Below are 23,621 nucleotides of genomic sequence, written 5' to 3'. Positions count from 1 at the left end.
GGGTGTGGAGGAGACTGTGTAGATCCTGGAGGTGATATGGGTGGACTGCTTCACGTTGTCAGGGTCACCTCACCTGCAGATTGTCACTCAGCTCAAGAAAACCAGGAAGTGGGGGCTGTCACAATCGTTTATCCTGAAGGGACACCAGGAAGGGTGGTGGCAGATGGGAACCAGTGGTGATCATCTGGAGGGTCCCTGAAGCCAAAGCTCCAAGGCTCTTGTGAAGGACAGGGTTACTATGGGTGGGGTGTGCATGCGCATATGTGCGGGGGTGGAGGCTATGCTCTGTGCAGTGTGGTCATGGTGTCACCTGCAGGAAATCTTCCACCTCAGCTAGCTCCTATTCCATCTGACCATTTGGGCCACATCTCCTCACCCCTGTTTGACCGGCTCTCGGACAAGGTAATTCATTTCATTTTCTCATGAGTCATGTTCTAGAAAAGAATCTCTGGTTTTAGGGACAGTGATTCATCTGGGAGCTGACAAAAGGCCAGGGGGCAGAGACGGTCACCTGAACACAGGTGGCCAGCTCCCTCTCTCCCTCCCTAGTCATGCCCAGCTGAAGGTGGCGAATTCCTACTTCGAGCCCAGCCTCACGCTGACTGCAGGGGACTCACCAATAGGGTGGGGAAGAGCTCCTTAGAGAGGCTCATGGTGCACAGAGGAGAGGGAAGTGCCAGGGATGCAGCGAGGTTTCATTTTTATAACGAAATACCCAGGGATGATGAGAACTTAGGAAGGCATGGATTTAGCTCACAGGTTGGGGGTCCAAAGTCCAAACAGCAGCTGTTGGATCTGATGAGAATCCCTGGGCTGTATCACCTCATGGAGGGTGGCAGCCCAGCAGCAAGAGCAGGACAGACTGCACGGTAGGACTGGAAGCCAAGCCAAGTTGGGGAAGTCTTGCAACCTCCCACCAGTCCCTACTGCCTCTCAACCATCACACCGGGGACCAAACACAAGGATCCTTAGGGGACACGCTCAACCCATTTCTAAATCATAGCATTCCATCATAGGAAAAGGAGTGGAGAGACATGGGAGAGAGGGTGGAGCCACCTGGGGACTGGGAAGACCCAGGAGGGAGGCAGCAACTGGACTGGCTCTGGAGGGCTCAGAGCAGGGGTGTCAGGACAGGGACCTGACTCACATTTTCTGAAGCCGACCTGGGGAGTTTTATCACACAGTGGAGATTCAAGCAGGGAGCCGCCCACCTCGGGCATCGAGGTGAAGATATGGAATAATCCAGATGTCACATGGTTGGTGCCTGGAGACACAGTAAAATTCAGGTGGGAAAAATCTCTGCTGGGGCTGCAGACCAGCTGGGGTCCCCCCTTGCTTTCAGCTCTGCAGATTGGTGTGGAGGTGCAGACCACTTGATGGCTGTAGCTCCTCAGCTGGCAGGAAGAGCAGAGCAGAAAGCACACCCTGTCCCTTTAAGGACAACAGGCATAACTCACAGGAATAGGTCATTCTCAAGCCAATAAGAAGAGGTAGATGCACACTCCTTGAGTTCAGAGTTAAATTTGAATAAACAATGAACATGTTTTAGTATGTCCCTAATATTGCATTATTCAGTGCTTGTTTGAAATTGAAGCTTTCCTGGGCATTCTGGGTTTTACAGGACAACTCGACTCCCAGCACAAGGAAAATGGCCCTGTGTGCATTTCCTCTGACCACAGACAGCAATTGCTTACACTTGCTTTTGCTCTGATGCTCTGCTTGAATTTGTTGAAATGATGGGTCAAAATACATGTGTCCAGAGAGTTCAGATGTCTGCATTTCTAGAACAACGAGGGAAATGGAATCCTAGTGTCAGTTTTTCTGATGATAAATCATAAGGATCGTGCCTGACACCAGTATCTTCTAGCTGAGGAGACAGAGCCGATCTGAAAAGCACCAACCAGCCACTCGCTTCTGTCCCGAGTCCCTGTCATTAAGCACCTTCACTTTTTTGTGGGTTCTTTGGTGTTTGTGACCATTATGGTTAATGTGTAATTAAACTCTGGAAAACACCTGCTTGAGGCCAGAGCCTGTCTCTGCTCTAGAAACAGTAATTTACTGATTGAGTCATTTACTGTACATACCAGAGAGAGGGGCCACCCTCACCCCCTATAATTCAGAACAAGGTAACCCCATAAGAGTTACAGAATAAAATTCACATTAAATGAATGAAAAAATCATCTATGGATATTATCCAAGAGGATGACAGTATTTTTGGCAAGCTCCCACCTCAGTCAAGGTGACTTGGGGTGGGCACGGTGGGTGGGAGAGGGTGAACTAAGGAAGTGGCACGACTCCTCCAGATTAGAATCATGAGGTCACAGAAGATCAGCTGTGGGGTGGGGGATGGTTGGTCTGGATATTTGCAAAAGAAAACTAAAAAGTCATTTGGTGATTTATCCAGGACCCTCCAAGGGAGGTCAGATTGGATCTGCCAGAAATCTTTTCAGGTCTTTGGGGAGGGGTTGGTGGGCCTGGACCCCCTCCCCACCCTGCACTGCCCATGGCCTATTTCAGCTCAGGAAGGGAGGCTCTGTTGAAGAGTGGGCTTTATTTTAGGATTTGTTTACATGGAGTAGAACTTCCCTCCCTCCCTCCCTCCCTCCATTCCTCTCAGTCCTCTTGACCCCTCCCTTGCTGTCTCCTAGTCCTTCTTATTGTAGTTCTATTTTTCAAAATAAATTACCAAAGAGGTCTTAGTTCTGTTTGGTGCAAGAGCCTGGTGAGCTTGGATTCCTTCAAAGGCTGCTCAACTCTGCGAGAACTGGCACGATCAGGTTGCTGACCTGTGAGGCCCAGAGTCAAGCCTCAAGGTCTTGTGCCTAAGGTCTTCTGCCCTGAGCGCCTAACTCAAAAGCATCACCTGGCCACATCTCTGAGCTCTTGGGCCAGATAGGCACTCAGTTTTTGTGGTTTATAACCAATCCTGTCTTTGTTTCACTTTAGTGAACACTGTCTATATTTTTCCAGCACCTTTTAATCTTAGTGTAGAAATTCTTGTAGATGGATAGAAATCTCAGGGCAAAGGTGGAGTAAACAAACAGATGCATAGTTGGATAACAGGCAGATAATGGTAAATGACATTCAGTTAAACACTATTCTTTTTTTTCCTAATATCTTTATTTTATGTGGTGCTGAGGATCGAACCCAGTGCCTCATGCATGGTAGGCGAGCGCTCTGCCTCTGAGCCACACCCCAGTCCAGTTAAATACTATTCTTTAAGAAAAAAAAAACCACAAAAAACAGATGAGTTCCCCTCTGGTGAACCTGGATGAGGGGAAATGGATTCTGTATAAATGCAGTGTCCCTGTGACTGAAGGAGACAGACGGGACCCCGAGTTGGAGTTGTGGCACCCTCCTTTGCCTTTGAATGTTCCTTTCAGCCATGAGAAAAATACACCCCCAAGTGAATGCTCTAAGTAGCTCTTCACTGCCAGCTTCGCCTGGCAAGGTGCCACTTGGCCAGACCTTCTGCATTGCTACAGAGCAGGCGGGAACCGTTCGTGATCACAAGTGCCACAGAGAAGGATTACTTTCTTTCGCCATCATCTTGTGCACTGAGTGTGGTGTACACAGAAGCAGGCATTCTTATCTCAGATGAGATAAGAGCTGGCTGTCACTTCAAATGTTGCTGCTTCATGCTGAAGTCTTGTTTGTCCCCAGGGACACTGAGCCTAAAGGAGCGTCCAGGGTGGTATTTCAGGTTTCTCTCTTCTTCTGGGTTGTATTTTTAATTCCTATTACTCAGGAGACTGAGTTAAATAATATAAGAAGGAGGCAATTAATGTGATGCTCGTCCATTCATTAAATAAAAAATTAACTGAGCCATCTGAAGCATGCCCGACACTAGGATTCCCTTTCACCTAACAGGAATGAGCGTGGGAGACAAAGGTCCTGTTTGGTTCAGGGGTGACCAGCAAAGGGCAGCCCTGGACCCACATCTTGCCGGGTACTTTAGAACTGCAAATCACCACAAGGACACAAGGACAGGAATGGAGCTGAGCAGGGGACAAAGCTGGGGGACAGGAAAGAGAGATAGCTGGACCAGAGCAAAGACCCAGCCTGCCCCACCTTATCATGTAAATCCAAGGTCCTAAGACAGAGCATTTGAGTCTTTTTTTTAATATTTATTTTTTAGTTGTAGTTGTCAATACCTTTATTTTTTAATTTATTTTTACGGGATGCTGAGGATCGAACCCAGGGCCTCACATGTGCTAGGTGAGTGCTCTACGGCTGAGCTACAACCCAGCCCCAGCATTCGAGTCTTATTATCCAAGTCAGATGGTTTGAGCCAGGAAAGTAGCTAGCAAGATAAGTTGTTAAAATATTGGGTATGGTGCCAGGAGCTAGGAAAACCCAAGAATAGGGGGGAGGAGGCAGGGCAGGTTCAATTCAAGGATGACATGACCTCCCCACTCACCCACCAATCCATCCCCTCATCCACCCATCTACTCATTAATTTACTCAGCAGATATTTTCTAGTACCTTTTCTATGAAATGCAAAGATAAATAAAAACAAGCTGCTGCCCTCATGTAGCTTAGAGTCTAATGAGGGAGGAAAGAAAAAAATAATGGGTACAAATTGAGTTATGCTCTGTGCAATGTATTCTTTGTATCAGTTCCTTAAGCCCTTATTTCCCCAGGGAGCTACAAAGAGGGCCAGGTGTCACCCTTACATTCTGTAGATTGTATCCTAGGGGAGCACCCTGATTAGTTTAGGGAAGCCAAGTATCCCCTGATTGACAGTAAGCCTACCTGCCGTTTGGTTTAGAGGAACACACTATGTGTCTCTCCTGAAGCTATTTGTACTGCGGATGTTCTTGAAAAGATAGTTTGTGATCAAAGCAGGGTCTACTCCCAAGATGTGCAGACACTCGAGGATTCTGGAAAAAACGCCTCCCAACACTGACCGTCCATCTGGACCAGGCTGGTGACACAGGTACCCAGAGGGAGAAGAGCAGAAGAGGGGAGGTACCCCTCTCTCTTACTGGCTGATGGGAAAGGCTTTGCTTTGTGAGAAATGTATGGATTCGCCCAGGAGGAGGGCCACCTGCACGCAGAGCAGGTGTCTAAGTGGAAGAATGACCTTCCCTGGATAGGCACGGGATTATGCTGCCTCTGTGTTAGTGCACAGTCTGAGGGTAGGAAGGAAATGAAAGCCCACTGCGGATCTCCTGTGCACTGGGCTCTGCGATCAATGTTTATGTAACCCTGGATGTTTTTAATCCCATAATAACATTTCTTCTTTTTAATGTGACAAAAGGCACATAACTGGGCTGGGGTTGAGGCTAAGCGGTAGAGTGCTCACCTAGCAAGCACGAGGCCCTGGGTTCGATCCTCAGCACCACATAAAAAAAGTAAATAAAATAAAAGAATTGTGTCAATGACAATTAAAACAAACAAAAACCAAAAACCCCAAAATGTACATAATCATGAGCACTGCAACTATTTTGAAGTGCACGTTTTAAAGTGGCCTTAAGTTCACTTGCTAGGTTGTACAACTACCACCACTCTCTAGTTCTAGAATGTTCTTATCCCCCAGAACAGCAAGCCCGTGCCCATAAACAATTCTCCTTTCTCCCTTCCCCAGCCCTTGGCAACCACTAGTCTGCCTTCTGCCTCAGTGGATTTGCCCATTCTGGGTATTCATTGTGACCTTTTGATTTAGGTATCATGGTTCCCATTTTACAGATGAGGAAGCTGCTGCCCAGAGAAGTTCATTTCCTGTCCAAGGTCACAGCGGTGGCAGAGGATGGTGGTGGATTCTGTGCAGATAGAGGAGAATTATCCCTCACTCATGGCCCTCTGGGGTGAGTCCCCTATTGAGGTGCCCAGGGATTTGCTTAGGGCAGAGTGGAAGGGGGAATTCTGCCCATGAGGCCTGAATTGGAGGGAGGCAGGAGGGGAGGGGGCTCCGGGAGGGGAAAGGGTCCTAGGTGTCTATGGGGTCAGTCAGGCAGTGGGTCAGGACCCTGCAATGGGGTACTCTTGCTATGGGTGTCTGGGGCAGGGGCATCTCCCCAGTGCAGGGGAGCTTTGGGGACAGCAGCTGTGTCCCCCACTCCAAACCCACAGCTTTGCCTTCTGGGGGAGGCCAGTGCTTCTTTACCCCCAGGGAAGCCAGTCCGTCTTTGCCACTCAGCTGCCAGCTCCCCCAGGCAGGCTGGGGTTGGTGACTGCATGAGTTCACATGGCCTGGGTCAGAGCCACTGCCGGCCTCCACTGGTCTGTGTGGACCTTTGTTCCCTCCCTGGGAACCTAGAGGAGCTGGGCTGGGCTCTGCTCCCCCACTGCAGTCTGGGGCCCTCGGGCTTGGGCCTCCTCTTTGAGCCACATGGGGTCACTTTCTGGGCCTTTGTTGAAGGCTTTGGGACGTGGGAGGGCTTTTCTTGCTTGGGGGTGATGGTGGGTGTTGGCTGTGTTCTTTCAGAGCTGGGGAGGCTCTGGTCTCTCCCTCTGGAATGCTGGCCCTACCTTCCCAGCTGCCTCCCCATCTCCCTGGGAGGCAGGAGGGGTGGGAGGTGGTGTCCCTCGGGTGCCCTGACTCCTCTGTGACCCTCCTCTCTGAGCATAGCTCTCGCAGAGTGTGGCATCCCTAGGCCCCCAGGGTCTCAGAGGGCCAAGCATTCAGCAAGGAGAGTCCCTCCAGATGGTGGTGGCTGAAGAGGAGGTGGTGCTGGTAGTCTTGGGACACAATTGTGACTGCATCTGGTGGGCTGATGTGATCAGATGAGCTGGGAGGGGTTGTGTGTGACTTCCTGAAGGCAATGAGCAGTCTGTCTGACCCCCCACAGATGTCTGTCTGACCCCCTTACCACGCCTTAGCTCTCTGGAAGAAATTTCCAGTGGCAGCCTGACCCCACGGCCAGCCTCAGCCTGTTCTGGAAGGTCATGATGGTGACCTTGCGGTGCCTGGTTGGATGAGTGGGAACAAAGTGGGCACAGGAGACATCTGGCTGCCCGGAGCGGCTCCTGGAATAAGCGCCCTCTTCTTGCTTGACAGAAGAGCCACCCAACTCTGCCACCTATGGCCAGGTGAAGGTGGGGCCCTTCTCAGCGCGTCTCACCTCCTGGTTTCTAACGGGTTAAGTCCCCAGGATGAATGACGAGGCTGCGCTGTGTGCATGTGAGATGCCCGGGAACCACGCACCGAGTGGGTGGGTGCTACGAGTCAGCCTTGGGCCTTTCCTTCAGCTCCAGTGTCTCTAAGAGAATGACTAGGTTTGCTCAGAGCTTCATATCTCGGGGAGAGCCCTGTCTCTGCCTTTTCTGGGACATTTCTCTGCTAAGTCCCCCTGTTCTGGCCTTGTCTGGCTCCTGGGGCCCCTAAGGCTGCACAACTGTCCCTTCACCCTCCCCAACATGTTGCAAGCGGCTTTGTAGTTCTCATGAGGACAGTGGCTTCAGCTCCATGGAGTTGTCACACTGCCCACACCTTCATCGTCGTGGCTGCTTCTGTTCAGAATGACCGAGCATGGGGGGCTGAGCCTGCTGCCGGTGGCTCAGGAGCAGGCACAGCAGGGTGGCTGCACATGCTCTGGAGAGCAAGAGGGCTTGGGTTCAAGTGCCCGCCCCACCACCTCGCTCCACTGGAGACCTGGGGCAGGTGTCTCCCCTCCCCTGCTTTGCTTTGCCCATCTTCTGACCATCCTCCTTCAGGGCCTCTGAAGAGCAGCCGAGCCGAGATCCACAAGCTGTTGGCAAGAGCAGCACCTGTAGATGTCCCCAGGAACCCTCCGGGCTCAGGGCAAGGTGCACTGCAGGGTGACACCTTCCAGTTTCTCCATACGGGAGTCTGAATGACGGCAGGAGGAAGCAAGACATAGCACTCGGTGGGACCTGCTGGGTGCCGGCTCCACCCGGTCTCCACTTACATCCCTGCAAGGCCCAGGGCAGGCACCTGCCTCCACTTCCCAGCCCAGGAGGAAGCGGGCTGAAGGAGGTCAGTGCCTTGCCCAGGTCTCAGGGAGGCGATGAGTCAGGGAGCCACCGGGGCTGTCTGAAAAGCCATTGTTCCCTCCATCCCTTCACCTCTTCCTCTTGTCTTAAGCAGAAGGGGACTGGTATTTAGGACCTGCTGACTGTGCCCTTATTTGGGCATATTTTAAGAGCTGGCTGCAAGTGATCCTGCAGCCATCTACAAGGACTAAACACAGGTTCCTCATCTCCAGCCTTCCCACCCGCCTCGGAAGCATTCAGGTCAATTCGCTGACACGCCAATCACCGCTTCACCACCGATCTGTCCCTCTAGCGACCTGGGGATTTGGTTGCACATGATCATGGCTGATGGCTACAGGAAAGGTTCACCACTGGCTCTGTGACACTTGTCACTGAATGATAACTTCCTTTCATTAAAAAGTGTTACCTTGGGCTGGGGCTGGGGCTGGGGCTTAGTGACAGAGCGCTTGCCTCACAGGTATGAGGCCCTGGGTTCCATCCTCAGCACCACATAAAAATGAATAAATAAAATAAAGGTATTGTATCCAAATACAACTAAAAAAACTTAAAAGGTGTTACCTTCACCATAAAGAAACCGACACTGCGGTCCTTCACGGTTCAGGCTGTCAAAAGCCTCCTGGTGTCTGGGGTGGGTGAGCATTTTCACAAACAGCGCCCTGCAATGTTGGTGGACGGCAGTTCCACAGGCTTGGGCAGGCACGAGGCCTCGGTGCTGCAGGCCGTAGAAATGGAAGCGCGGATGGCAGAGGGAGGGTCCAAGTCACTTGTGTTAGATGCCATTGGGGACGGCGTCTTCAGCTCTAGGTGATGGAGGGAGTCCTTGGAGATGAGCCGAATAGGGCCATCTGGGCTGGTGGTCTGAGGCGGTCCCTCAGCTGCTGCGACTGGCGTGGTTGTCCAGAGCAAGTGTTATGCCAGATTCGTGGGACCCCAATAGACCTCCAGGAGCCAAATCCAATGCAATCACACAAGAGTCTTTATTGCAAGCTCGAGCCTGGACTCACAACCGTTCCTGACGCAGTGGTCCAAGGGAGTGAGTCCTGGTCCTTTGTCTAGTGAGATTTTATAGGTTTTGGGGGGATACTCTATGTGTCACAACATCACATAGCAAATCATTCCATACCGTGGGAAAATCAAACAACAGCTCTTAACATTGATTAGCACATTCAATGGCGGGAACAATTTGGGTAGGGGTGATTGGTTAGAACAAGAGGGGGATTCCTTTGAATTGATTGATTTAGGCCACGAGGGGTGTACGTGCTAAACTCCAACATGTTATCAACCATATAAACTACTTGGGGGTCACCTGGCATTCCAGGTATTTCCCTGTCTCATGCTAATTGGAGGTTGCTAGGGGGTTGCTATGGGTCCTCACCTAGACTGACTGAGTCAGGGACACCTGGCGCTGCAGATCTCTCCTGTTATTTACAGACAAACAACTCAGCAGGGTGGGAATGTGCTTAGGAGTTCTCTGTGGGTTTTTCCAAGGACAAGGGTCATGCCCCCTTCCTTAGGACAGGCCTTGAGGTAGAAGCTGCTGTTATTTATTTTTTAAAAAATGGAGTCACATCAGTTTCTCACAAGCCATTCCTGAGTGCAGGGAATTCAAATTTGGGCAGCAGAGGAATTTAGAGGAGGGTGGAGTCATGAGCCCCTCTCTGGAAGCTCCTGGGTGTGGAGGAAGGTTGACAACCTCAGGCAATGCCACTGGAAAGAAAGCTTCTGTGTGGGGTCCCATCTGAAGGTTCACCAGATCATGAGACGCTGGCTCTGGAGAAGAGCCAAAGAATTTGAAGGATAAACTGCCATCAAAATGGGGACGCTCTTCAGGTCAGAAAAATGACCAGCAGGTGGAAAAGTCTTGCCTTATACTCCCCTCCAAACCCTCTTTCCTGTCCCTGCTCCTTGGTTTGTAGACTGTCATTCCCAGAAAAAAGAAAAGGTGACCAAGTCCAGCCCCGACTGGCCTGTGGCCTTCCCATGCCCAGGGCCCAACAGGGCAGGTGGCAAGGAAAGACACACTGAGGGAGAGGAGGAAGGGCCACAGACAGACAGACAGAAGTCCCCTTCCTGGGGCTGCTCTGGGGGGAGCTGGAGATCGGTCACTGCCACCCATCACGCACTGACGAGGGACCACGCTCCTTGCGACCCGACTCTGGTGGGGCAGCACCGTGTTGGTTCAGCGGCCTGGGACCTCTGAGCAGAAGTGGAAGCTAATTCCTGCATGACTTCTATCTGCTCCTGCCAATCTGGGTGTGGGGAGGTGGGACTGGCTCCTGTGGCCAAGGCTACACTTTCCTCAGGCTTGCAGTGACACCCTGGAAGTGCCATTTGTCTGAAGGCCGTGGCTCTGCCACTTGGCCGGGTTCACTGTGTGCTCTGAGCTGGCGGATGGACTCAGGCCGCTCAGGGAAGTAGGTGCTGATCTTGCTGCTCACGTTAGTTATGGGTCCTCTAGAAGAAGGTGCCATGATGGGCTAACTGCCTGGGTTTCTAGGGCAGGGTCTGTGAAGGAGGAAGGGGAGGGTGGGTGCAGGATGGAAAGATGGGGACAGCTGTGCAGTTCTGGGAACCCTCGGCCAGGTCCATGGGGAACCCCCACCAGCAGATGCTGCTTATTACAGGGGTTTGGTGGGGCTGCCCGTCCTACACGTCACACCGTTTGATGGTGGACATGATTTTTATAAATAGAAGGAGCGCACTGTAAAATAACAGTTAAAAGCGTAGCATGGTAAATGTATAAACCAGGAGTATCACAATTTGTTGTCATGACAAGTATTATAACAATCCTGTGCCAAGAGCAGAGAGGGGCTACCTGAGGTGGTGGTGGAAATGTTGGGGACAGCCCGAGGAGTCACATCTAAGAATATCTGGACGGTTCTGGGGAACCTCTCTTCTGAGAACATCACCTCCACCCTACTTTTAGACCTGCCTGTTCTTTCTGTCCCTCTCTGGACCTCCAGTGCCCTCCGTGAGGGATGAGACCAGGAACCAGAGTAGGTTGCAACTGCACCCTCTGTGCCCAGCCTGAGCCTGGGGCGGGGGGGTGGGGGGGTGGGGCTTTGTGGCCCTGGCAGCAGCCATCTCCAGATAGAGTGGCGTTCACATTATATCCTCACCCACTGCCCAGGTCCTCCTGAAGAAGGTCTGAGTAGCGTCTTGTGGTGGGCACAACATTCCCACTTCACAGATGAGGAGGTGGAGTTATAGAGAGGGAATGTCACTTGCCCAGGGTCTCCTGGCTCATAAGGGGCAGTGCTGATACCAAGGCTGGCTTGATGCCAAAGCCTACCCTCTTGGCATAGCAGGCAATTCCCTGGGCTGTAGGATGACTCACTGGCTTTTAGAGAGGGCTACCATGGGGTAGGCTCTGGAATCGGGCAGATGCCCATCTACCTTGTCTCTCTGCCACACATCAGCTTGGGCCTGTGAGAGGGTCAGCACTGAAGTATGGAAAGTGCCGGGTGCAGTGGCCAGCAGGTGACGCTGCATGGTCTATGTCAGTTCCTGGTCTCATCCCACCTCACGGAGGGCACTGGAGGTCCAGAGAGGGACAGAAAGAACAGGCAGGTCTAAGAGTAGGGTGGAGGTGATGTTCTCAGAAGAGAGGTTCCCCAGAACCGTCCAGATATTCTTAGATGTGACTCCTCGGGCTGTCCCTAACATTTCCACCTCCACCTCATGTAGCCCCTGTCTGCTCCCGGCACAGGATTCTTATAATACTTGTCATGACAACAAATTGTGATACTCCTGGTTTATACATTTACCATGCTACGCTTTTAATTGATATTTTACAGTGTGCTCCTTCTATTTATAAAAATCATGTCCACCATCAAACGGTGTGACATGTAGGACGGGCAGCACCACTGCACCAAGAGGCCATGTGGAGGGACTGACTTATGCCATCCAGGTGTGTGCGGATGCCATCTGAGATGTTCAACAGCATCAAATGGACTAAAGCCATATGTCTTGGACTGCGTCCTCACTGTGAGGCATCGCGGCACTGTAATTATTAGATTATCATTATTCTTGCTTTTTATAACTGAGCAATTGTTCCATCTTTCTTTCTCTCTTTCTTTCTTTTTATACTGGGGATTTAACTGGTGCTCTACCTAGTTCTTTTGTCAATTTTGAGACAGGGTCTTGCTAAGTTTCCCAGGCTGCCCTTGAACTTGCGATCCTCCTGCCTCAGCCTCCTGAGTTGCTGGGATCACAGGCATGCACCATCACACCCAGCTTCTTGCCAGGTACCTTTCTGAGGCCTTTACCTGAGTCAAGGTATTCATTCTTAAAGCAACTTGCTATGACAGATATTCTTTTTAGCCCGCTTTACAGATGAGGAAACCGAGGCACAGGAAGACAGCGGGTGTCTGGGTGAGGCCAGGCTGCCTGGCTCAAGGGTGCATTGTCCTCTGAAGCACTTTTGCTGCTGCTTCTTTGCCTACTGAAGAGCAGCAGAGCAGTGGCCAGCCGCCTGGTCGTGTGATAATCAGCAAGTCCATGAGCCCATCCTGGCCTCACCTCTGAGACCTGGGTTTTCCTTGTTCTTGGCATCAGGCTATTGTGCAGGGGAATAAATGAATGAGACTTTGACAGTTTCCAGGAGATTTCTGTTTCTCAGATCCAGGTTTCAAAAAATCCTCAGTCTTTTCCCCACCCTGGATGCTGCCTGGTTCCTGTCACTGCCCTGACTGAGCATCAGCTCTCATTCCTGAAAGGCAGAGGGGGTAACAGCAGGAATGCTCTGGCTGGGGCTGAGTGGGTGCCCGATGTGCCCCGGGGCTTGGGTGGATGGATGCTGGGGCAGGCGCCAGCCCTGGTGCTGGGGTGGCTGCTGGTGAAAGGCAGCCCCAGCCACCCCCAACCTCTCCCAGGGAGATTACTGACAACCACCTAAGGGAGGAAGTCCCAACATCCCCATTTTTCAGAGGCAGAAACTGAGGCTTAGAAAGGTGAAGACTTTTGCTCAAGATCAGTATAGCTAACAGATGGCAGAGCTGGAATCTGGTGCCAGTCTGCCCCACGGCACGGCCCCACTCACTTTCCCTCACACCATTCTGATCTTGTGAACTGAGCGCTACATCATCACTTCTGTTTTAGATGAGAAGCTAAGAGAAGTAGAGGCACTTCCCTGAGGACACCCAGCAAATACATGGCCACAGTGGGGTTGGAGCCAAAGCCCCCAGGACTCAGAAGGCTCCAGGACACCCTTCCACCCTAGTTCAGCCAAGTGACACTATGAGAAGGGCAAGGCTTTGGTGACAGGGTCCTTTTGTTATCCAGCTCCAGTCCCCAGCCCCAGTGGCCACTTGGGGGGTCTGGCAGTTAAAAGAAACCAAGATGTCCTGCTTAGCTTGCCGCTGTGCTGTGCACTCTGGGGCATGAAGACCAGAGGGGGTGGGGGGGCACTGTATCAACAGGAGGCTTGGACCAGTCCTGGGTCACCCTCTTGGTGTTCGGCAGGCCACTCCAGGGATGCTGGAGAAGAGGAGGCCTTGAAACCAGTGCAGCTGGTCTCACTGCATAGGTGGGACAACTGCTCTCCCCGGCTGTGGCCTAGTGGCTGCCTGCTGACTTCCCTGGGGCCCTCAGCCTCCTCTCCAGATCCACAGTCAGCTCAGCCCCCAGGTGGCTGGTCTGGCCTGTTGGGCCACATTTCCCCCAGTTTTCCAGCTCTGCAGACCTCCCTCCCTCTAAGAGATCTCTGACCCCACCCTGAGTGCTACCCCCTGGGGGGGAATTCCAAGGCAGACAACCGAGCTACCTTTGTAAGTGAACCCAAAAGTAAGTGAAGGAATACTGACAGAACCCCCCCCCCCAGGCCTTTGGTATTTAAATACTCAAGTTTGCAGCAAACCTGGGAAGGTCACCCTCAGTTTACTTTTGATGAAAGCAAGGCTCAGAAAAGCCACTGCCTAAGGGCACACAGCAGCAGGAAGGACGCCAGCTAGTCTGTCTGGCTCCCTGGGAGGCTGTTCCCTCTCCCTCCTGCTCTGCCTCTGAGGCAGTTCCTTCTGAGGGTCTTGGTCTGTGGCTGATGAGGGTCTCTCCTGGAGTTAGAAGCCTGGGCTGGCAGCTTGGTCTGGGAAGGCTGCTTCCTCCCCCAGGCTTTCCAGGATTTGACAACTCCACACCTGCCCCAACCCTAGCCCATCCTCAAAAGCACAGGAGCCCAGGTCTCCTGTCCTTTTTCCCTCTTGGTCATCCTATGCTAGCCTTAAGCACAGGGGCCTGAAGGAGGCCCCTGCTGGGCGAGCAGAGGCCTTTGCCTATATTCTGGTGAGCCCTGCCTGCCCTGGCCAGCCTCCTAGGTGGGCAGGAAGGAACTCTGTACTTGGGGGTCACGGTACTACTTAGGTCCAGCTCCACTCTGGCCAGCTCCTGATCCTGGGCAGGCCTTTTCAGTTCTCCGAGCCTCAGTTTCTTAGCCTATAAAGTGGAGTCATATCTTCATCTCACTGCAGTGTAGGAGTCACCCTGGGCAGGAAGGACCTGCTCCATTTGCAGGGCCCAGTGCAACAAAGTCCCTTGTTCACAAATTACTGTGAGTTTCTAGGTGGCGGGGAGCAGGGCAGCAAACCAATCTCCTGGCCCTCTGCAACGCTGGATCCTGGGTGTCGGAGTCGCACGCCCTGCTGCCCGCTGGGCGCTGGGAGAGCGACAGCGGCGCGCGTAGAGCTTTTCTAGAGCTCAGTGGAAGGGGCGCGCGGATCCCGACGCCTTCTGTGGCGCGCCAGCCCCATCTAGTGGCGCCAGGCGAACAGCACCCGCCGCTCACACTCAGGCTGGACCTGGGCACTTGCAGGTCCCACCTGCAACTTTGCTTCGGTCCTTCCTCCAGGCAGTCGGTGGCCACATCCTCTGTAAGCCCTCCAGGGACTCTCTCTGGCCCCTCCCCGTCATCTTGGCCCCTGGTTTTGGCGAGTCCCTCTTCTGGGCCACCTATGCCCATCACGGAGAGCTTTTCCGTATCCCTCCCAGAGCAATTCCAGCTTCGGGTCTCTCCATGCGCCCTCCTCCAGCTCCCTTCCACCTGCAGCTCCGACTTGGCATCCAAGGCTGTAAGAGGACCCTAGCTACGTTTGCCTCTTCCACCCCGAGTCTCTCCCCCTGGCGGGCCCAGGGTCCTTCTAGCACGTGCCCTTCAAGCCACTTCCTTTGCAGATACCACTCCCCCACGAGGGGTCCCGGACTCCTACCTGTCTTCCTCCAGGTCCCACCAGTGACAGGAAGCCTCCCAGAAGACTAGAGTCCTCAGGGGTGTCATCCCCTCTAAGGACAGCATCACCTGGGGGCAGTCATAGAAAAGAGCCCTCTGCGGAGGTCCGAGGCAGCCAGATCAGGAGTGTGCCTAGAACAGGCTGTGGGATTGGACCTGCTGGCCTGAAACCCTTGTCCACATTTCTTGGTTTCCTTGTCGGTTAGGTAGAAAGTTAAATGAAACAGGATTACTTTTGTTGGGGGCGGGGGCGGTAAAGATTGGATAAAATAATTTATATTAGGCATTCAGGATAAAGGGTGGCTCATTATAAGTTCCAAATAAATGTTGCTGTAGTTGTTATTGTCATTACTAAGGCCCATATTTATTACTAGCTATGGGACCTTGGGCAAGCAATTTCACCTGTCCAGCTCTCCTGGTCTGGAAAACAGGAAGATTAGTTCTCTTCCTATGCCAGCGGCCTGTTGACATCCTGAATGAGGAGCCATAGGTAACCTGCAGGGAATGTAGCCGGTGGTTCAGAGATGGGTCCTCTCCCTCACTCCAGGCTCTGGCAGCTCCTCAGATAATCTCCTTTCTTGCTTATCCAGAACTATCTAAGTTTGGTACAGCCATTTTTAACTTCTCATCTGTGATTCTTCAACCAAGCATTAACTCCAAAAGGACCTAACTTAGGACCTAAGCAGGGGTGTCTTAATTTGAGATCCCCAGAGAAACAGAAATAGGCAGACCTTCATAGGATGCACATATATATGCCAATGTCTGCCTGTTTGTCTTCTGTTTATCTGTCTAGAGCGATAGAGACTGATTTATTTTAAGAAATTAGCTTGTGTGATTATGAGAACTAACAAGTCCAGCATTGAGACCCAGGGTAGAGTTGATGCAGCTGCTCCAGTTCCAAGGTCATTTGCAGAATTTCTTCATCTTTCTCTTAAAAGTCCTTCAAATGATTGGATGAGACCCACTCCTATTATGGAGGAAAACCTGCTCTACTCAAAATCCTCTGGTCTAAATGGTCATCTCATCCCCAAAATACTTTCACAGTGTTGTGTAGACTGGTGTTCCACCCAAGATTGGCTCCCATGGCCTTGCTAGATTAACATGTAAAATTAACTACCACGAGAGAGTGGGAATTTTTATTTTGATGAAGTCAAAGTTATCAGTTGTACTTTTAGGGATCACACTGTACCAGATATCTTTTGCCAAGGTCATATAGGCCTCCCACCATCTCTCTCTCTCTCTCTCTCTCTCTCTCTCACACACACACACACACACACACACACACACACACACGCACACACACATTTTCTTCTAGAAATTTCATACATTTTGGTTTTGCATTTAGATCTACCATCTATTTGAGCTAATTTTTGTATATGGTATGAGACATGTGTCCATGTCTTTTTTTTTTGACATATAGACATCTATATGTTCCAGTGTCATTTCTGTTTTATCTATTTTTCTCTTTATGTCAACACCTCCATCTGGATTACTGTAGATTCATAACAAATCTTGATGTAATGTCAATTCTCTGCCTTTGTTCTTTTCAAAATTGTTTTGGCTATCCTAGGATCTTTAATTTCCCTAGGAATTTTAGAATCAGTTTGTCAATTCTAAAAATTAAAAGCCTGCTGAGATGTTGATTGTAATTGAACCTATTGATGAATTTGGGGAGAGCTGACATCTTAACAAGACTGAATCTTCTGACCCATGAATGCTCTAAATTTCTCCATTTATTTAAATGCTTTAAGTTTCTTTGAGCAATGTTTCATAGTGTTCACTGTGTAGATCTTTGCCTCTTTTGTCAGGCTTACCCCTGAGTATTTAACATTTTTGATGCTATTGTGCAGGTATTGTTCTTCTAATTTCAATTTCTGATTGTTCATTTCTAGCACAAAGACATACAGTTGATTTTTGTGTGTTGACCTTGAACCCCGTGATCTTGCTGGACTCGGTTACCATGACACTTTTTTTAAAAATATTTTTTTAGTTGAAGATGGACACAATGCCTTTATTTTATTTATTCATTTTTATGTGGTGCTGAGGATGGAACCCAGTGCCTCACACATGCTAGGTGAGCGCTCTACCCCTGAGTCCCAACCCTAGCCCTACCGTAGCACTTTTTTATGCATCATTTCACTGGATTTTCTACACGGATGATTGTGTCATTTGAGAGTAGAGACCCTTTCTAATCTGGATGCCTCCGTTTCTTCTTTTTGCCTGGGTGCTCCAGCCAGAAACTCCAGGGCCACTTTCACAACAGAAGTGGCCAGAGTGGAACCCTTACACAGTTCTTCATCTTGGGAGAAAGCGTTCAGCCTCTCACCTCTAAGAATGATGTTAACGCTAGGATTTTGGTAGATTCCCTCCATCAAGTGTGGAAACTCTCACAGTCCTAATATGCGGACAGTTCTTATCATTAGAGAACCATGGGTATTTTTAAAATGCCTTTTTTTCTGCATCTATTGAGATGTTTTATTGTTTTTCATCTTTCTTCTGTAAATGAGCTGAAATACATAGGCTTTATAAAGTTGTTAAACCAACCTTGTATTCTTGGAATAAAACCTCAAGGTCTATTATCCTATTTTTTAATATTGCTGTGTTGGATTTGATAATATTTTTGCTTCTGTTCACGAGGGGTATAGGTCTTCAGTGGTGTATTTTCATGATGACCTTGTCTGAGCTCAGCATCAGGAACACTGGCCTCATTGGAATGATTGGAGAGAAGTCTTTCCTATTTCATGAGAGTTTGTGCAGGATGGGTCTTACTAGTCTTCAAATATTCAAAGGAATTTATAACTACAGTCAGGTGGACCTGGAGTTTTTATTTAATTTCTTAAGTCAGATTTTATTACTGTTTTAAAATTCTTAGTTGTAATAAAGTCCACATAACATTTATTAACATCTTTTGGGGGGGAGGGGAAGGGAGTCTGGCTGTGTTGCTCAGGCCTCTAGCCTGGGCTCAAGCCGTGCTCCCACCTCAGCCTCCCAAGCAGCTGGGCCTGTGGTTGCTTTTCTAGGCCCCACTCTATTGTCTTAACTAGTCTCAAGGATAGAGTTCATCGGTGTTAAACACTTTCATGTTGTTGTGCAACCAATTTCCAGAACTCTTTTCATCTTAAAGAACTGGAGTTCCATGCCCATGATAAAACCATACCTGTTCCTTCTGTGTTTACTGACCACATTCATGGTCCATGGGTCTTCAGGAAAGGCGCCAAGAACACACGAGGGTTTCTTCTCTCTTCCATAAATGATGTTGGGAAAACTGAATATCCTCATGCAGAATAATGAAATTGAACCCCTATTTCACAACATATAGAAATATTGAGGTGCATTAAAGAATTCAGTATAAAACCTAAAGTGATGAAACTACCAGGAGAAAAACCTTCTTCACTGGTCTGGGCAATATCTATTTTTTTGGATCTAACCCAAAAGCATAGTTAACAAAAACGAAAACATACACGTGGGATTGCACCCAACTGACAAGGCTTTGAACAGCACGGGAAGCCATCAGCAGAGTAGAGATGACCTTCAGAACTGGAGGAAATGCTTGTATTATTCACAGTAGCTGAGATAGAGATTCAAACTCTGTGTGCATCAGTAGATGATGGACAGAAACAACATAGTGTCTGCACACGCAGGGATATCACTGAGCCTTAAAAGAGGATGTTCTGCTATTCGTGACAACATGGATGACTGTGAAGGGCATTATGTTAAGTGAAGTAAGCCAGACACAGAAAGAAGAATCCTGTGTGACTTAGATGTGGAGTCTAGATTCAGAGGAGCAGAAAGCACTGGAAGGTGGGGATGGGGGAGATATTGTTCAAAGGGTAAAAAGTTTCAGTTACACAAGATGAAAAAGTCCAGGAGATCTAATGTATGGTGTGGTAACTATGGTTAATAATCCTGTGCTGTATGCCTGAAATTTGCCAAGAGTGTAGATTTTACATGTTCACACGCACATGGTAACTGTGTGAGGTGGTGGGAGTTAGCTAGGTTGTGGTTATTGTTTCACAGTATATATGTAAATCAAACCATCACATTGTGCATCTCAAATGTTGAAAGTTTTTATTTGTCAAGTATATCTCATTAAAGATAGAAAAACAGAGTAATAAAATAAATTTAAAATAAAAACAGAAAGAAAAGAAGAGAAAAACAAAGCTCCAGAGGTCCCCATTTCCCTCTCCCCAGCCAGTGAGAACCACTGTTCTATCTCCATATACCTAACTACTTGTGGAACCCCGTGAGTGTGGAATCATGCAGGATTTATCTTTTTTTGACTGGCTTATTTCACTTAGCATAATGTCCTCATGTCAGTTTTGATGAGCTGTTTTTTTTTTTTTAAAGGTACTTGCCCATTTCATCTAAGTTGTTGAATTTATGTATATAAAGTAGTTCCTAAGACATCCTTATTATTCTTTACTATCCATAGGATCTGTAGTGATGACTCATCTAAGCTGTATTCTGAGAGCCCCCCACCTGAACCCTCAACTATTAGTTATTTGTACCTTCAAATCCTAGCAAACGAAGCCAGGCATGTGGCTCTTACCAAATTCTAATTACTGGCACCTTGCTTAGTTGCAGGTGGCCATCCTACTGTATCACATTATGCATTAGCCTAGTGTATTGCAGTCATTTATCAGCAGGGAAAAATGGTAACTAAATTTACTGCAGCAGTTGTGAACTGATAGCCCCTGGAGCAAATCCAGTTCTTACACTGGTTTGTTTTGGCTTGTGTGGTGTCTTTTAAATATGGAACTAGTTGCTAGAATATAAAAATCAGAGGATTTTACAAATGAGTCCAGGTTTTCAATTTTTCTTGAAAACGGTCGGGTCTAATGATGCTGGGCCTACCCACATTGCAACAGTATGGCAGGGTCCCCAGAGCGGCTCCTTCATGCTGGGTGTGTGTCCTGTGGTTTGCTACTCACTTCTTTAATCTCCCTGGCTCCCTGTACACATTGAATTTGGAAGTTCCTGTGGTAGTGATTCAGAACAAAAGTCAGAAAGTTCGGCTGCAAATTATTGCTCTACCACTTCTAACTACTGGATCACAACCGTGTTACATAACCTCTCTGAGCCCTGTTTCTTTCATAGTAAATGGGAATAATAATTAGAACCCCGCTCAGGGCAGTGAGTATAGAATGGGGTAGATACCTGTGAACTCTTCATCACATAGTAAGTGCTTCATAACTAACATGTGACATTATTATGTTGTGACTGTGGAGTAGATAGCAGAGTGGTAAGTTGGATGTGGCACTGAAGTGGGCTTCCTGGACCAGCTCTGCTACCATGCAGCAGTGCATCTGTGGGTTTTTGTTGCCCCATCTGTCCTATGAAGAGGAAGGACAGCATGTCAAGCTATAAGTTACATACAGAAAGTTCAACTCAAACTACCTTAAATAATAAAAAAAAATGAAGTTAGCTATATTTGTCTTAAAAAAAACAGTAGAGGTAAATGTAGCTTCAGGTGATGCTTGAGCAGGCAGTTCAATGCCATCAAGGAATCCATGTTTGTCTCTCTGCCTTGACCTCCGTGGTGTACCATGTTCATCAATAGGTGGGCTTCCCTGCAGGTTACAGAATGATCATCTGCAGGCCCCAGGGCTATGTGCCTTTCATCCATACCCAGCAGGAAAGTGAGCCAATGTGTTGCATTGCTCTCTGTAGAAGCCTTAATGTTGGTGCTATTAGAAATGGCTTAGGTTTTCAGCCTAGAGACAATCACTGTGGCCAGGGGCAAGGGAGAGGGGGATCACTTGGTCTAGTTCCATGGGCTTTGGTCCTATAACTGGGAAAGTGGTCAGCTCCCCAGCATATCATGGGCTTCAAAGCTCCATTCAGAGGGGTTGGCTCCTGCCAGGGTTGTCCCTCACCTTGAGTTCTAAGCTCTGTCGTCCCAGCCAGCCACTAGACTGGTACGCAGAGCTTACTGGGGTCCTCCAGTGAAGTTGGGCCTTATTTTGATACTTATTTCTGCTTCTCTAAGAGACCATATGATCATCTTGGCACATGTTCTTGGTGTTATCCCCTTTAGAGGAAGAGGGATTTGGCTTGGATTCATGGGCTTTTTTCCTTTCATATTCACTAGTAGCTTTTGTGGAAGCTGCTTTTCAACACCTCTGGTGTTTGCATATCATTAAAGCTAGTTTCAGGAATATAGAGAGAATGGTTTTCACACTCTCTAAGAAATAAAGCTGGGCATGGATTTCGGAGCTTGGCAGGTTTTCAAATGTATTTCCAGTTGTGTGGGTAAGCCCTCCCCACCCCCCAATTTATGGGCATCATTTTTTTTTCTCATTTGAACAATAGGTGTCTTGTAAATCTATCCCACAGAGTTTTATTAGTCTGCTTTTTCATTACTATATGAAAGCACTGGAGGTTATATTATAGAGAAAAGAGGTTTACTTAGTGCACAATTTTGGAGGCTGAAAGATTGTATGGCCCCATTGGTCCAGTTTCTGGTGAGGATCTAATGGTACATGGCATTGTGACAGGGAGAGGGAGAGATCACACAGTGAGACAGGAAGCTGGAGAGTGGGAAGGGGCCAGGCTTGGTCTTTCATAACGTCCTGAGAACCAACCAGGGTCTCACAAGAACGACATCATTTCCTTCTCGGGCAGCATCCCCAGTGACCTAGTTACCTTGCACTAAGCCCTCCTCAAGGTCCCCTCACCTCCTCATGTCGCCACACCAGGGCCAAGCTTCCAGCCCATGAGTGGGTGGGGGGTCACACTCAAATCACATCCAAAAAGAAGAGCAAGACACAAATAAGATCCTGCCCAGGGTGAGCAGCTCTGTGTCGGCTCTTCAGAGATGCTGGGGTCCCCCCTTGTCCCAAGCCTCCCAGCTGCTCTGCCCCAGTGGCTCTCTGTCCTGTTGCCCAGGTATTCTTGTTATGCCGCTTTATCTACAGCCATTGTGTTTCCTGGAATATGAGGTTCACGATGGCAGGGCACACACCCATCTCAGGGGGTGCAGCTTCCAGTTGTGAGCAGGGGGCTGTCTGACTAGAGGAGGCCTGCGCCACCCCCTACGGACAGGAGGGATCTGGGTCGTGGGGCAGGGCTGCTTCTGGCAGAGGTTGATGACCTGGTTTTTCTGGCCTTCCCTGTCCCCAGGCAGGTGGGGCTGCTGGGGAACGTCTCAGCAGTGTGTGCCACCTTCCTGGTCAAAGTCAAGGTCCGAGCCATGGGCTCGGCAGCCGCGGCAACAGCCATACGCTGGAGTCCCCATCTGCGGGCATGTGATGGCAATGGTGACGGGTGCTGGGTGATTCAGGAGGAGCCCATCCCTTGAGAAGGAAGCAGGAGATGGGGCCAGTGCCCTGTCGGTGCTGCGACGCTCCTTGGCTCGTACTGGCCAGGATGGCTGTTCCCTGATCTGTCAATCATCCATCCTAGATGGTTCTGAGTTTGCTTCCACTCTGATTTCTGCCCAAGTGGCTCCAGCTGCTGACCTTCCTTTAGCATTGGGTGCCAAGGCTTATTTGATTTCTGATCTGGGAGCTGGCCATCACAGGGAGGGGTACCAGGCCCTCCTCTGCCCTGGAGCAGAGCTTCTCAGCCCTGGGGTAGGTCAGCATCATCTGGAGACTGTAGCCAGGGAGGCTGGGGCGCCTCTGGGGATTCTGCTGGCTCCATCTGGGATGCTGGCCAGGCACCTGGCACTTCAAAAAGTCCCCCCCCCACTGCTCCCCAGTGACGATGTCCCGTAGTCTGGGTGAAGGCGCTGGCCTGGACCTTCTGTGGGCATCCCGTACACGTCTGAGAGGGTCAGAGGCACGGCTACATTCAGGGCTCGATTTCTGCTTATTTTTTAAATTTCCCTTCCCTGCCTTTTACCATCTGTTTCATTAGCCCCTTGTTGGCAGCCTCAGGTACCCGAGAGCTGCACCCAGGAAGCCCAAACTGCATCGGGGCTGAAGCTCTGCCGTTTCCAACTGTGGAGGGCAGCAGCCAGTGGCCATCAGATTCACACAGAAGATGTGTTGGTGGCCTGCTCCTAGGGATCCAGGCCACCCAAGACATCCTCCTTCCCCTTGCCAGTTTCCTCAACTATTATAGGGGCTCAAAGAACCCCCAGGCCCGTCTGAACTGACTACAGATGAGTGAGATTTGTGGGAGGCACCCCCAGTTTCTTGGGGCAAGGAGAGAGTGGGGAGCGTTTAATTCCCCGTAATCTTTATCAGCTGTGCTACCTTAGGCAAGTCCCCATATGGACTCTACCTTCGGGAGTGCTCTATAGACTATGAGCATGAAATATGATAATGAATATAAGTCCCTCGTGCAGCATCTGGCACATATTAGGGCTTCAGTAAATTGCCTTTTTTTTTTCTTTCCTAGAATGCTACTGTCTGCTCTTAATGTTATGTTAAATGGGAAAAAGAAAATACATGGCGTTTGGCTTAAGTGATCATCTGCTGGTTGTAGGATGAAGCCT

At 49.6% G+C, this 23,621-nt stretch overlaps 1 long non-coding RNA gene across 1 annotated transcript in view; it reads left to right on the top strand.

Annotated features, from left to right (window-relative positions):
* The window catches only part of LOC144378348 (uncharacterized), a 49,912-nt gene that overhangs the window by 21,629 nt on the left and 4,662 nt on the right, over positions 1 to 23,621 (top strand). The window lies entirely within an intron of this gene.

The sequence above is a fragment of the Ictidomys tridecemlineatus genome, chromosome 1, assembly GCF_052094955.1.
Source record: "Ictidomys tridecemlineatus isolate mIctTri1 chromosome 1, mIctTri1.hap1, whole genome shotgun sequence".
Taxonomy (NCBI): Eukaryota; Metazoa; Chordata; class Mammalia; order Rodentia; family Sciuridae; genus Ictidomys; species Ictidomys tridecemlineatus.
The sequence above is the reverse complement of the archived record's forward strand: the minus strand, read 5'-3'. Positions and strand labels throughout refer to the sequence as shown.